This window comes from Chelonia mydas, chromosome 10 (genome assembly GCF_015237465.2).
Source record: "Chelonia mydas isolate rCheMyd1 chromosome 10, rCheMyd1.pri.v2, whole genome shotgun sequence".
Classification (NCBI taxonomy): Eukaryota; Metazoa; Chordata; order Testudines; family Cheloniidae; genus Chelonia; species Chelonia mydas.
Window position 1 is genome coordinate 53,587,836 of NC_051250.2, and position 13,231 is coordinate 53,601,066.

A 13,231-nucleotide genomic window follows, 5' to 3' on the forward strand; every position below is an offset into this window, starting at 1 on the left:
AGGTTGGATATTAGGAAAAACTTTTTCACTAGGAGGGTGGTGAAACACTGGAATGCGTTACCTAGGGAGGTGGTGGAATCCCCTTCCTTATAAGTTTTTAAGGTCAGGCTTGACAAAGCCCTGGCTGAGATGATTTAGTTGGGGATTGGTCCTGCTCTGGGCAGGGGGTTGGACTAGATGACCTCCAGAGGTCCCTTCCAATTCTGATATTCTATGATTCTATGGTAAATAGGCCTAATGGCCTGTGATGGGATGTTAGATGGGGTGGGATCTGAGTTACCCAGGAAAGAATTTTCTGTAGTATCTGGCTGGTGAATCTTGCCCATGTGCTCAGGGTTTAGCTGATCGTCATATTTGGGGTCGGGAAGGAATTTTCCTCCAGGGCAGATTGGAAGAGGACCTGGAGGTTTTTCGCCTTCCTCTGTAGCATGGGGCATGGGTCACTTGCTGGAGGATTCTCTGCTCCTTGAAGTCTTTAAACCACGACTTGAGGACTTCAGTAGCTCAGATATAGGTGAGAGGTTTTTCGCAGGAGTGGGTGGGTGAAATTCTGTGGCCTGCGTTGTGCAGGAGGTCAGACTAGATGATCATAATGGTCCCTTCTGACCTTCGAATCTATGAATCTATAAGTGAACCTAGTCAAATATGTTGTACTTGTATCAGTATCTGTTCTGATGGGTGAGCTTTCAGCCTAGCTAGCTATGCTTTTCAGAGTATTTTAGTCTGCTTGACTTTTGTGATTTCCTGCTTCCGCCCCACCTCCCTCCCCATTCTATGCCAAGTAAGCTGTTGTTTTTACGTACAGTATCGGCTGTATAGACAGTCAGCTTGGGGATAACTGTTGCCAGGTGTCCCACTGAAATGCAAACTGACTTCTGACATTGAAGAAGGCAGAGACAGTAGGAAGAATGCGTTAGTACCCACTCGAAGGTGAGGGAATTGTCAGTTCCCTTCCCTGACAGGAAAGGAAGTTTTCTGATGTCATTGTGGGCACAGGGAGAGACAAGTGGCCCAACGGGTGCAAGGCTTCATTATAGCAACAGTTAATACCAAAATAATTGGCTTTGCTCCTGTCTTTGGACTACCAGAAAAATCATGCTTATTAGCAAAAGCTGACATCAATTAAGTTAAGCTCATCTTGACTAAAATGCAAAAATATTAATTTTCTGGCATTCTTAGTGCTACAATATAGATGGCCAGATTCTGCACCATTGCAGTCAGTAGTAGTTTTGCCATTTATTTCAGTGAGCAGAGGGTTAATGCATAGGACATACACATGTAATATGGTGAATAACATGTCCACTACTGTTTGGGCGCAACTTGCTGCCACGTTTGGACACTTTGTTATAGTGCAGTTTGTACCTGGGAGTGGAAAGGATCAGGTCCTTTTCTGCATCAGTCTCTTTTGTGTGTACAGAAGGAACTTGCTAATATTGTACTTTGCTACTGTGAAACCATTCATAGACAGGAAGAATGGAAGTTCCACGTTGTTTCAATGCACTGCAGTGAACAGATTGTAATTCCTCTTCTGCTCAACCTCCTACTATGGTCAAGTTTTATTTGAAAATTTGAATGAAATCCCACCAAAAGTCTTTCTTCAAGCAAATCCCCCATTGACGCAAATAAGACATCTGCAATGGCCCATAATGAGGGATCTACTGGAAACCATTTTGTTACCAGTCTACAGAAATACAAAAAAAGTGTTCTTTTTACAGCACCTGTAACAGCATTCCTAATTGTATGGCTGAGCTTTAATTGAGTTAATAGTACAAGCTATACAGTAGTTACCAAGAACCGTGACTCCATGGTTGTCATTGGAATGATACCAAGCTCTCCAGTATAGTGAGATGTTTGCAGCAACATCTCCATTCTATTCAGTGGAAGTTATGGTAACCTTCTTGTCTTGCACATTAACTCTAACCTGCATACACCTCTGCTGAAGCTCAGAGGAAAGTCTGGGTTTGGCATGTGGTTCCAGCAAACCCTGGGTATATGCAGCACTGTAGTTAGTGGTGTCTAGTAAAATAAAGATGAATCTATGCTGTCTGGGATTAGTTGGGCCAGGTTCCAGGGAGCAGGTCACACTGTGTTCTCAAATATGGCCACCAGTCCCCTGGTAGTTTCCAACAAACAGGGGTGAATCTTCCTATGGGTTCTCAGTTTGACTTGATCACAGGGTCAAATCAGATTATTCAAAACCAGAACCTTTTCGAACTTCAAGGGCTGTATGCTCTCTTGAATCTTTATTTGACCCAAACTTTGAAGGGTTCCAGAAACCATAAGAATAGGTCACTCTCCACCTTGAATGATGTCTAATTTGTCCAAAAACTCAAATAGTTGGTAACTTTCTGGAGAAACAGTACTGTCTGCTCCAGTGGCCATTAAAAGAGGTAACTGTTTTCCCCTTAACGGACAGGGAATTTAGGCAGAAAATTCCCATTAACACTAATGGGAGATACACTTCTAATTAACTGCACAGAAGTGGAAGAATAAACCCCACTGACTGATAGTAGATAGCAAATCTGTCACCCCCGAGAAGCAACCAGTAAGACACCCAGATGCTACTGACAACATACCCTTAAAAAAAAACCTCTCCTAATGCTAAATTGCCATTTTGTTATATCGTAGCCTTTTTACTGTATGCTTTTGAACATTATTGGTGATCCATTGGGTATTACATGAAATAAATGGAAGAAGTTAAGGATGATTTGCTCAGGCTGACTGATTTAAATCCTAGGTCTTGTTTCTGGTCCAATGCAAATTATTTGGATACTTTGGCTCTGGCTACAGACATGCATGGATATATTTTGGGTCCACAAAAGAACTTAAGAGTGACTGTAGAAGACTCAATAATGTATTATTCACTGGTGACAAACTAGCTTGACTGTCCATGCAATTTAAGTAAATATATAATCTAATTAGAATATATTTACACAGCAATGTGGTTCTACTGAGTATGAGAATTTTTACCACCTATTTTAAAATCTAACCACCATTGTCGTTTACTCAGGTCATGTACATCTTGCTTATGAAATCAATAGTGCACAAATTGGCCAGTGTTCTGTGATGATAAAATGCTCACCCTGCTCACCAGGATGTGGGGTTTTGGCTGGGTTGAAGGAAACAGAGACATCACCCACCCCTGCTAGGGAGGCATTCTTGGAAGCTGCTGGAGTTCCTCTGAGTGGCTCACTGTACCATTTCCCGCCTTAGCACCTATCCAGGGGATTGGGCTATCCTGGTGCCTGCTCTGGGGAAGGGGACACAGGTAAGGGATTGTGTGTGTTGTGCATGGGGAGGCAGGGTTGAATCCCTCTCCCCGCTCCTTACCCACGTTGCTGTTGGTTACGTGACATTAGTCTGTCTTTTGGGATCTCAGTGGGCAAGATGTGGGGAGAGGCTTCCTGGTATAGAAAGCCAGTATTTGGTACACTTACTCAGCCTCACCCTTAAGTTGGGTATGCTGGATTGCCCAGTGCATTAACTTCTTGGCCCGTCACCATGTTGGGACATGGAAGGGATTTTTTTCTGGGTAGGCAGAATTGGCAAACAGATATGTGGGTCTTTTTGCTTGCTTCTTGGCAACCAAGAAGTCTAGTTCCTGGGTTCACAGAGCAAAGTTGCTGAAACTTGTGAAGATTTATCTGTGTGGCCTGCAGGGTAGCAAAGGTTGAGCTGAGAGAGTTGGAGGGCTGCTTAGGCATTGGTCCTGTGCATTGGCACAGCCTGGTGAAGGGCGAACTTCAATATTTGGTGCAGCTTGAGGCTGTCCTCATCTCAGTTCTTCTCATCTCCCCAACTCCATGTAGAAGTCTGGCATCCAGGCCCTGTCTCTCAGTAGGTTGCGTGTGGTGGAGAGTAGTTTAAATTGCATTCCACTTTAAAAATAAATAAACAAAATTGTATCTGAGGCCATTGTGGCCAGCTGAATATCGACCGTGGAATGGCACTGCCAGAAGCTGTGCTGTGTGGTTTACCCAGATCAGCTGATGGTTTAAGTTCAAATAAAGTTGGAGCATCCACAAACAACTTGAGAACTTGTCCTTGGGTCCACATCAACTTTCTTTTAATTCTTCCGTCTGAATTAGGAAGATCTAACCCATAGCTGCTCAGGTGGCTAGAGGGACAATGAAGCCTGCCTTTGGCAAACAGGTATCAGATAACAGTGGGACCAGGAAGTTTTCTCAAGGTATTAAGAAGATATTTAACTGTAAAGATGTTGATCAACCAAGTTATATCCAGGGTTGGAACCACAGGGACAGGTGGAGGAAATACCTTTTATATCTTAAATCTCTTTACCTGCTGAAAGCAGATTAGAAAAAAACAACAACTTTTCCCTTTTTGCACAGAGTACAGTCACTTTCAATATGTGACATGCAGCACTATACCACACACCCTTAGTGTTCTGCAGATCTAAAGGAAGGCCACAGCAAAAATATACATACTGCAGAAATCCAAATAACGAAATAGGTTTCCTATTCTCTTCCATATTCAATCCTAGTTCACAACAATAAGGGGACAAATCCTTGTAGGCCAGTGAGGGACATTTGATAAGGGACATTTGAGAATGCCTGAATGTAATGAATATAAAAGGCAGCTGAGCTGACTGAATATTAAAGCAGCTGTACTGAGTAATAGGAGTGAGTGGGTTGTAGCTGAGTGACAACTCATCGTATAATCATCATATTTTCCACTTAAAGCATCTCAGAAAAACAGGAAAGACAGTTTAATTATTTTTGTCTGCAGATAACTAGCAGATTGAGTAATTATTTTTAAAGAAAAACCCCTTAGATTATATATTTTTCTGTTTCATAGAAAGGTTATTTTGAAAGTATTGAGCTGTATGTTGCAAAATATTATTTTTTCCCCAGCTACTAAGTCATACAGAAAATTTCCCCTGGTCATGTTTCCTTTTCTTAACGTCCTCTCTTCTACAGAGGTCAGATTGCTCTGCTGGCATTTCACGATGCACAGCTGATCAGCCAGCTAAGCGCAGGCTTCAGCATGTTTCAGAATCTCTGTTTGAGTCTATCCATCCCTTTTCCCACTCACCCTGGCACCCCCGAGAAGCTACCTGTAAGACACACAGATGGACTGGTTAAATGCAGTGCAGTCACTTGAAGTTACAGTACATGGCTCAATTATAGAATGCTGAGGAGGCAGCTTGTAAACCTCCTTTTTTGTGTCTGAAATACTCACTTATAAGGAGTTGGTCAAGTGGGAACAAAGGTTCTGTGATCATTTGATGTGATCATCAAACAACAGAAGGTTCCCAGTGTTCACAGAGAAATCTCACGTACCGCCAAATGGATTTTGTTACATGATCAGGAGAGTGGCAACGTGCTTCATTTAGCAAAGTGAGATTTCAAAGCAATTGCGTCTCTGGGGGAAAATCTAAAATCAATAAGAGACCTGGATTTATGCTGTGAATTTTCAGAGATGGCTCCACGATGTTGTTCCATCTCCACATCCTGTGCTAACCCTGAAAGATCCCATCGTGCTCATGATTAAGAGCTTTGTCGAATGGTATGGTACTCCTGTGCTAACCCTGAAAGATCCCATCATGCTCATGATGAAAAGCTTTGTCAAATTGTATGTTAATCAGTGTATGCTGATTTGGTTGGGGTTTTTGTATTTAGGGTATTTTAGCTTCATGCAGTGTGAATGTTTGTTTTAAACTGATATTTTATTATTTTTGAAGATGGAACTGTATGTGTAAAGTTGATCAAGTATTGGAATGAAGCCTGGCAATGAAACTGTAGCTAGACTTTTGCTGTCAAATCAAGTCAAACTATAGTCTTCAAAGTCCAGAGCAAGGTCAAAGAATAATTTCCATTGTTTTATATTCTTTTAAAACAATATCACCTGAGTTCAGACAGCATCAATACATTAATTTTCTTTCCTCTGCTAATGTGTACAGTTCTGTAGCAAAAAATATTGCTTAAGTCCTTCTTCCTTAAAGTGTGTGTGCGCCTGTGCATGCACACACACACACAAACACCCTGTGTTGTTCTGATATCTTAAAGGCCTCCAGGGAATGTGTCTCTTCTTGTTGCAGGTTTTTTTTGTCAATATCATAAGTTTTTAAAATTGTATAAAAATTCAAAACAAGGGTTTTTTAAAAAAAAATGAATAAAACATTGCAGATCTATTTGATATGAAAAAGTAAAGTGTCTGGAGTTGCATGAGCATGCAATAGTTTGGTTGTTGCTATTGCAAAAAAAATTAATTTTTCCTCTGCCAGATGAAGCTAAAAGCCTGTTGGTGAGCTGATATTTGTATAAGACAATATGTCCAGAGCAGGGCTGGCTCTAGGCTTTTTGCCACCCCAAGCGGAAAAAAAAACCCAACCTCCAAGAGCTCAAAAAAACCCAACCCGGAATGCCACCCCTGGAATTGTGCCGCCCCAAGCATAGGTTTGGTTTGCCTAGAGCTGGTCCTGGTCCAGAGGATGTACTATCTTAGACAGTTAAGCTTGCGAAACTGATTAATCAAAGTAGCTGAAGATTCAAATCGGTCTGATATGGAAATACTGTGGAAATGTCAGAAGAGGAAAAATCAGAGACTTTTATTTTGAATCATATGCAAGATATATTTATTGTATTGTGCACTTGCTAGAGTAAACCTGGATTATCAGAACATTTTTAACATAAAATTGAGGTTATCTTTTAGAACACCTGAAAAGTAAATAGTATCCTCTTTTGGGGGGGAAAAAAAGTGGAATGAATTAAAATGATTATTTTAGCCTGCTTAGCAGCAGCAGTAGCTCAAACTACTGTGGGTTGGTCTCTCCTGAAGTTTTCTTTTTACTTATTTATTATCAGAAATTGAAGGATTGAAAGGATTACATGGGTGAAATCCTGGCCCCATTGAAGTCAATGAAAAAACTCTAATTTGTTTTCAACAGGGTTAGGATTTCAGCTTATATATTCTAAGAGCCTGATCCCATAAAGACTTAAGCATAATGGGTAACTTTTACTCATGTGAGGAGTTCCAATGAAGTCAGTGAGGCTACTCATATATGCTTAATTCTTTGTAGGATCAGGCCCTATATGATAAGGACTTGAGGTTTTGAAAAGTGACCTTCTCTCATATCAACTACTAAGTCAAAATTATTTTGACACATTCATTGATTCATCTTTTGATTCTCCATTGTCTACAAAAATTGTATTTTAATATAATTTACCTGTAATAGTGATGACTTGAGAGAAGAGAATATAAAAAGCCGCACTCAGAATGAAATGTTTTCCCTTCAGCCTTATAGTATAACACATTTTTGATACTTGGATAAAGAGTTAATTGTGTCACTAGCAAAAGCCAGTATTCCAATGTTCAGGAACATGTTAGTTGTTTTCAAAATATCAATTAAAAGGTTGATACCTGAGTTTACAGATAATGCTTAATTGATGTTAGGATGTTTTAGTCTCTATTTTCCAATTGTAACAGGAGATTTTTTTTAAAAAAGTTGTGTAGGGACATCTTGTAATTAACTTTACAGAAGAAAAGAGAATTACATGTCTTGATTCTTCTCATATGAAAATTCTGCATCATTTTTTTTGCCTGGAATTTATTCGTTTAATGAAAGTTAGTGCTATAAAATGAGCTTTTAATGAGCTAATAGTCAAAGTTAGACAGCTCAGTCAAAAAACGAATAAGATCCCATTTTCTTTTCAATAAATGGGAGGTTGTGAAAATATTCGCTCTAAAGTTAAACAGAAGTGTGATTAGTTATACTAGGTTCTTATCTCTGTGAAAATACAATTTAAGGCTTTCTCCCAAGACATTTCCCTGCTATATGAGCCCGGTTTCTATGATGATTCAACACAGGTGTATAGATTTTTCATGTAGCCCAAGGTCTATTTTGGGGGATTGATTCAGATCTCTGCCTTTTCCACCTTGTAAAAAACCATGCACACAATGTAAATTTGGATCTCTCAGTGCCAAGAAAATCAAGAGCCTTGTATTTTTTACTAATTTGTGTTAAAAAATCCTCAAAAATAGATAAAAACAGAAGTTATTTGACTTCAGTAATTTTGTTTGTGCATTTGCAAATATTTCTAACTGGAAGCTGTTTCTACCAATACAGCACAGCAGAGCTACAGTAGCCTGGTTAGTAGTGAAGTTGCAGATAATTTTATAACAATGTCTCTCTTACCTTATATGTGCCCTTTAATTGATTGAAGGAAAGGCAACCGTTCCAATGCTTTCTTGTTATCTAGTTTACAGGGTAGACAGGACTGGAACTATTTCTGCAGCTTCTGGGAGCCTGCTGCTAAGCAATGTGACAACATAAATCTGAAAACAGTATTGCTGTTGGAAACAACCGGAAAAGTGAGTATTTGGGGCTACTCTTTTCCCTACCCCATACTCTGTTTCTGGAATGCATTAATGAATATGGTGAGTGAGTGTTGTGGGGGGGGGGGGTCTGAAGAGATTTTTCCACTTGTATGTTTTAGAGTTCAAGACAGGAAAGGTTTTTCAGTGACTCTGAAGAAGCTGCAGGGGTCTTGGGTTCTGTGCTTAACTCTGCTACTGGGTTGCTGTATTACCTCAGACAAGTCCATTTAAGTTCTGTGACTCAATTTACCCATATTGAAAATGGACTTAACACCTATTGGGCAGGGGGGTCAATTAACTGTAAAGAGTTTGCAGGCCTCTGGTGAAAGGTAATATAGGACAAATATTCTCCCCATGCCAACCCTGAGTCAGCAGGCATAGTGGAAGGGGGTGCCACTGGAGAGAAGGATTCCTTCCCCAAGCCACAGAGTGGCAGTGGAGTCACTCCATGGGCACCACAGCAACCCTTATGCCACAGTTGCTCCTGAACTCTGCTCTCATTAGCGATTCACTGGCTGCATGTTTGTTCCACCCCCTCCTCCATCTTGTTCCTGCCTCCCCAAGTCCCACTCTGTGAAGTGCAGGGAGCCCGTAGGCAGACCTCTATGCAATCTTCACTAAACCTGCCTCCCCCTCCTCTATTTGCCTAGTGCCCCTGTGCAGTGAAAACCGTACCAGTTGTGCTGTGTCTGAGGATCTTTGTGAATATGGAGATGGAAGTGAGATTGCTCCCATATATGTGCAAAGTACCGAGACCTATCTAATGAACTCACTTATGAAAAGTGCTTTATATGATACTCTTTTTTACAAAGCTACATCAGCAGTGAAATGTGAACTAGAATACAGCATGTACTGCCTGGCAGGGCAGTCTCCATAAGGGTCCCAGAGCTGTGGATTGGCCTCCAACCCCAGTCCGAACTAGCTTGCGTTTGCCAAATTTCAGGGCAATCTGTAAGGCCAAATTATTTCAATTGGCCTTTGAAGTAAGATGAAGGTGTAGGCCGATGTCTGGGAGTGCTAGTGTTTTAGTATGTTCCGCAGCTGGGTGGAAGGGGTGAGCTGATGATGATGCAGTTTGATTTTGTAATTTTAAATAATTGACAGCGTACTTAGATTAATGCTTCTCAAACTTATTTGATCGCGCCCACCTCTTCTTTGTGTCTGTTGTGGTTTATGCCCCTCCCCACACACAAGTACATATATCGATTAAAACAAAAATCAACATGCAACTCTGTCAAGGTTCCTTCCCCACTCTGAGCTCTAGGGTACAGATGTGGTGACCTGCATGAAAACCCCCTAAGCTTATTTTTACCAGCTTAGGTTAAAACTTCCCCAAGGTACAAATAATTTTACCTTTTGCCCTTGGACTTTATTGCTGCCACCACCAAGCGTCTAACAAATATATAATAGGGAAAGAGCCTGCTTGGAAATGTCTTTCCCCCCCAAATCCTCCCCAAACCCTACACCCACTTTCCTGGGGAAGGCTTGATAAAAATCCTCACCAATTTGCATAGGTGAACACAGACCCAAAACCTTGGATCTTAAGAACAATGAAAAAGCAATCAGGTTCTTAAAAGAAGAATTTTAATTGAAGAAAAAAGTAAAAGAATCACCTCTGTAAAATCAAGATGGTAAATTCCTTACAGGGTAATCAGATTCAAAGCATAGAGAATCTCTCTAGGCAAAACCTTAAGTTACAAAAAGACAAAAAACAGGAATATACATTCCATTCAGCACAGCTTATTTTATCAGCCATTTAAACAAAACAGAATGTAATGCACATCTAGCTAGATTACTTACTAAGTTCTAAGACTCCATTCCTTTTCTGTTCCTGGCAAAAGCATCATCACAGACAGAGAGAACCTTTGTTTCTCCCCCCCTCCAGCTTTGAAAGTATCTTGTCTCCTCATTGGTCATTTTGGTCAGGTGCCAGCAAGGTTATCCCAGCTTCTTAACCCTTTACAGGTGAAAGCGTTTTTCCTCTGGCCAGGAGGGATTTAAAGGTGTTTACCCTTCCCTTTATATTTATGACAAACTCTCACTAAATATTAAAAACAGTAAGCTGTATTTGAATAGAGCCAATGGTCCATTGAAATAAGAGTAAAAGCAAAACTGAGATTATGATCGATGCTCACAGATAAATGTGCACACTATGTTGAGGCAAATGGATTGACATATGGATGGCAATGACTTTGTATAATGCTATGCAAACTTAACAGAAATCCGTCAAAATGCACAGTGCCATCTAGGGTCAAAGGCAGAGCACCATCTGAGGACAGAGACAAACACCTACAAGATCTCTATCAAGCGTTCTTACAACTACAATACCCACCTGCTGAAGTGAAGAAACAGATTGACAGAGCCAGAAGAGTACCCAGAAGTCACCTACTACAGGACAGGCCCAACAAAGAAAGTAACAGAATGCCACTAGCCATCACCTTCAGCCCCCAACTAAAACCTCTCCAGCGCATCATCAAGGATCTACAACCTATCCTGAAGGACGACCCATCACTCTCACAGATCTTGGGAGACAGGCCAGTCCTTGTTTACAGACAGCCCCTCCACCTGAAGCAAATACTCACCAGCAACCACACAACAAAAACACTAACGCAGGAACCTGTCCTTGCAACAAAGCCCGTTGCCAACTCTGTCAACATATCTATTCAGGGGACAACATCATATCAGCCATGCTATCAGAGGCTCGTTCACCTGCACATCTACCAATGTGATATATGCCATCATGTGCAGCAATGCCCCTCTGGCATGTACATTGGCCAAACCGGACAGTCTCTACATAAAAGAATAAATGGACACAAATCAGATGTCAAGAATTATTATAACATTTGAAAACCAGGCGGAGAACACTTCAGTCTCTCTGGTCACTCAATTACAGACATAAAAGTCGCAATTCTTCAACAAAAATCTTCAAAAACAGACTCCAACGAGAGACTGCTGAATTGGAATTAATTTGCAAACTGGACACCATTAAATTAGGTTTGAATAAAGACTGGGAGTGGATGTGTCATTACACAAAGTAAAACTATTTCCCCATGTTTATTTCTTCCCCCCTACTGTTCCTCACATGTTCTTGTCAACTGCTGTAAATGGCCCATCTTGATTATCACTAAAAAAGGTTTTTTTTTCTCTCCTGCTGGTAATAGCTCACCTTAACTGATCCCTCTCGTTCTAGTGTGTATGGTAACACCCAATGTTTCATGTTCTCTGTGTATACAAAATCTTCCTACTATGTTTTCCACTGCATGCATCCGATGAAGTGGGCTGTAGCCCACAAAAGCTTATACTCAAATTTGTTATTCTCTAAGGTGCCACAATTACTCCTCATCTTTGTTAGTTATTCATTGCTGTGAGCAAAATGTCACGACTCCCCCCAATACATTCCATGCCCTCCCCAGAGGGCCTGTCCCCCCCAGTTTGAGAACCTCCGACTTAGTCTGTGCATGGGGACATATAATTATAAATCTAAATAAATAAATAAATAGGTTCGGGGGTCTTTATTCTTAGTCTCACTTAACTTCCTTTCTTCTTGTGCTGACTCTTCGCCTCTTTCCTTCCAGAACCTAGGACTCTTGTACTAGGAATATGTTTCTCTATGCAACATACATGCACTACATTCAAACAGCCCCCAGATGTAATATATGTGCACCTTCTCTTTCTCTCTTCCTTCCCTGCATCAATCAAATTAATCATAGACAGTGATGTACAGATCAAGGATAGCAGTTTGTTCAATTCAGGCAATGCACACTGATGTCCTTGCCTTAACTTTAGCTATTTCATTTACAGCTTTACAAAAAAGAGTTGAGTTTAAATAGGGTTTAACCAGTCAGCTTGGAAATTTAGCCTCACACCAACAGAGCTTTTTATCAGGAGTCTGGAAAGGTTACCCAGCCTTAGGTGATACAGAGGTGTGTGTTGTTGTAATGAGTTTTGGATTACAAAAACATCTTTCCATTTTGTTAAGGGGTGCTTTGCTTTTTGCTCAGTCACTCAAATTCTTTATGCTTCCTCATGACAACCTCTTACTGTGTTTGACATCACTGTAAATAAATGGCAAATGGCAGTGGTAATGGATGGAAGCAACAGATTTAGCCAAGTGGCTGCAGCTTTATTATAACTTCAGACAACAAAACAAGGTACCACCTAAAGGGTGTGTGACAGGGTCGGCCAGATGGCTACAGGAGAGTGATAGAAGGCAGATATATTAGCCCCAGGTTAAGTAGGTCCCTTTTCCCTGGGTAAGGTAACAGGGAAGATTCCAGAACAATCAGGAACTTTCTGGAAACAATTAAGGCAGACAGGCTGATTAGAACACCTGCAGCCAATCAAGAAGCTGCTAGAATCAATTAAGGCAGGTGAATCAGGGAACCTGGGTTTAAAAAGGAGCTCACTTCAGTTTGTGGCATGCGTGCAAGGAGCTGGGAGCAAGAGGAGCAAGAAGCTGAGAGTGAGAAGGCGTATTACTGGAAGACTGAGAAGTACAAGCTTTATCAGACATCAGGAAGAAGGTTCTGTGGTGAGAATAAAGAAGGTGTTGGGAGGAGGCCGTGGGGAAGTAGCCCAGGGAGTTGTAACTGCCACGCACTGTAGACAGCTGCAATCCACAGGGTCCTGGGTTGGAACCCGGAGTAGAGGGTTCCCCCTATCCCGCCATCCCCCCAACTCCCTACTTGATACCGGAGGAGTTGAACTGGACTGTGGGTTCCACCAGAGAGGAAGGTCTCTGGCCTGTTCCCCAATCCACTAGGTGGATCAGCAGAAACTGAAGGGATTGTTCTTCTTCCTTTCCCCATGCCGGCCAGCGATGAGGCTAACTGAGTGAATGGCAGATTTGAGCCACGAAAGTGGCCAAACTGAGGGCTGCCGTGAACCTCTGAGG

The 13,231-nt window shown here is 41.3% G+C and overlaps 1 protein-coding gene across 3 annotated transcripts in view; it reads left to right on the top strand.

Moving 5' to 3' along the window:
- Nucleotides 1-13,231, top strand: part of OTUD7A (OTU deubiquitinase 7A) — a 246,605-nt gene that overhangs the window by 57,503 nt on the left and 175,871 nt on the right. For all 3 annotated transcript variants that reach the window (XR_006284337.1, XM_043524039.1, XM_037911551.2), the window contains one exon: nucleotides 8,220-8,331. The gene's annotated coding sequence lies outside the window, so the exon portion shown is untranslated. The remainder of the gene's footprint in view (nucleotides 1-8,219; nucleotides 8,332-13,231) is intronic.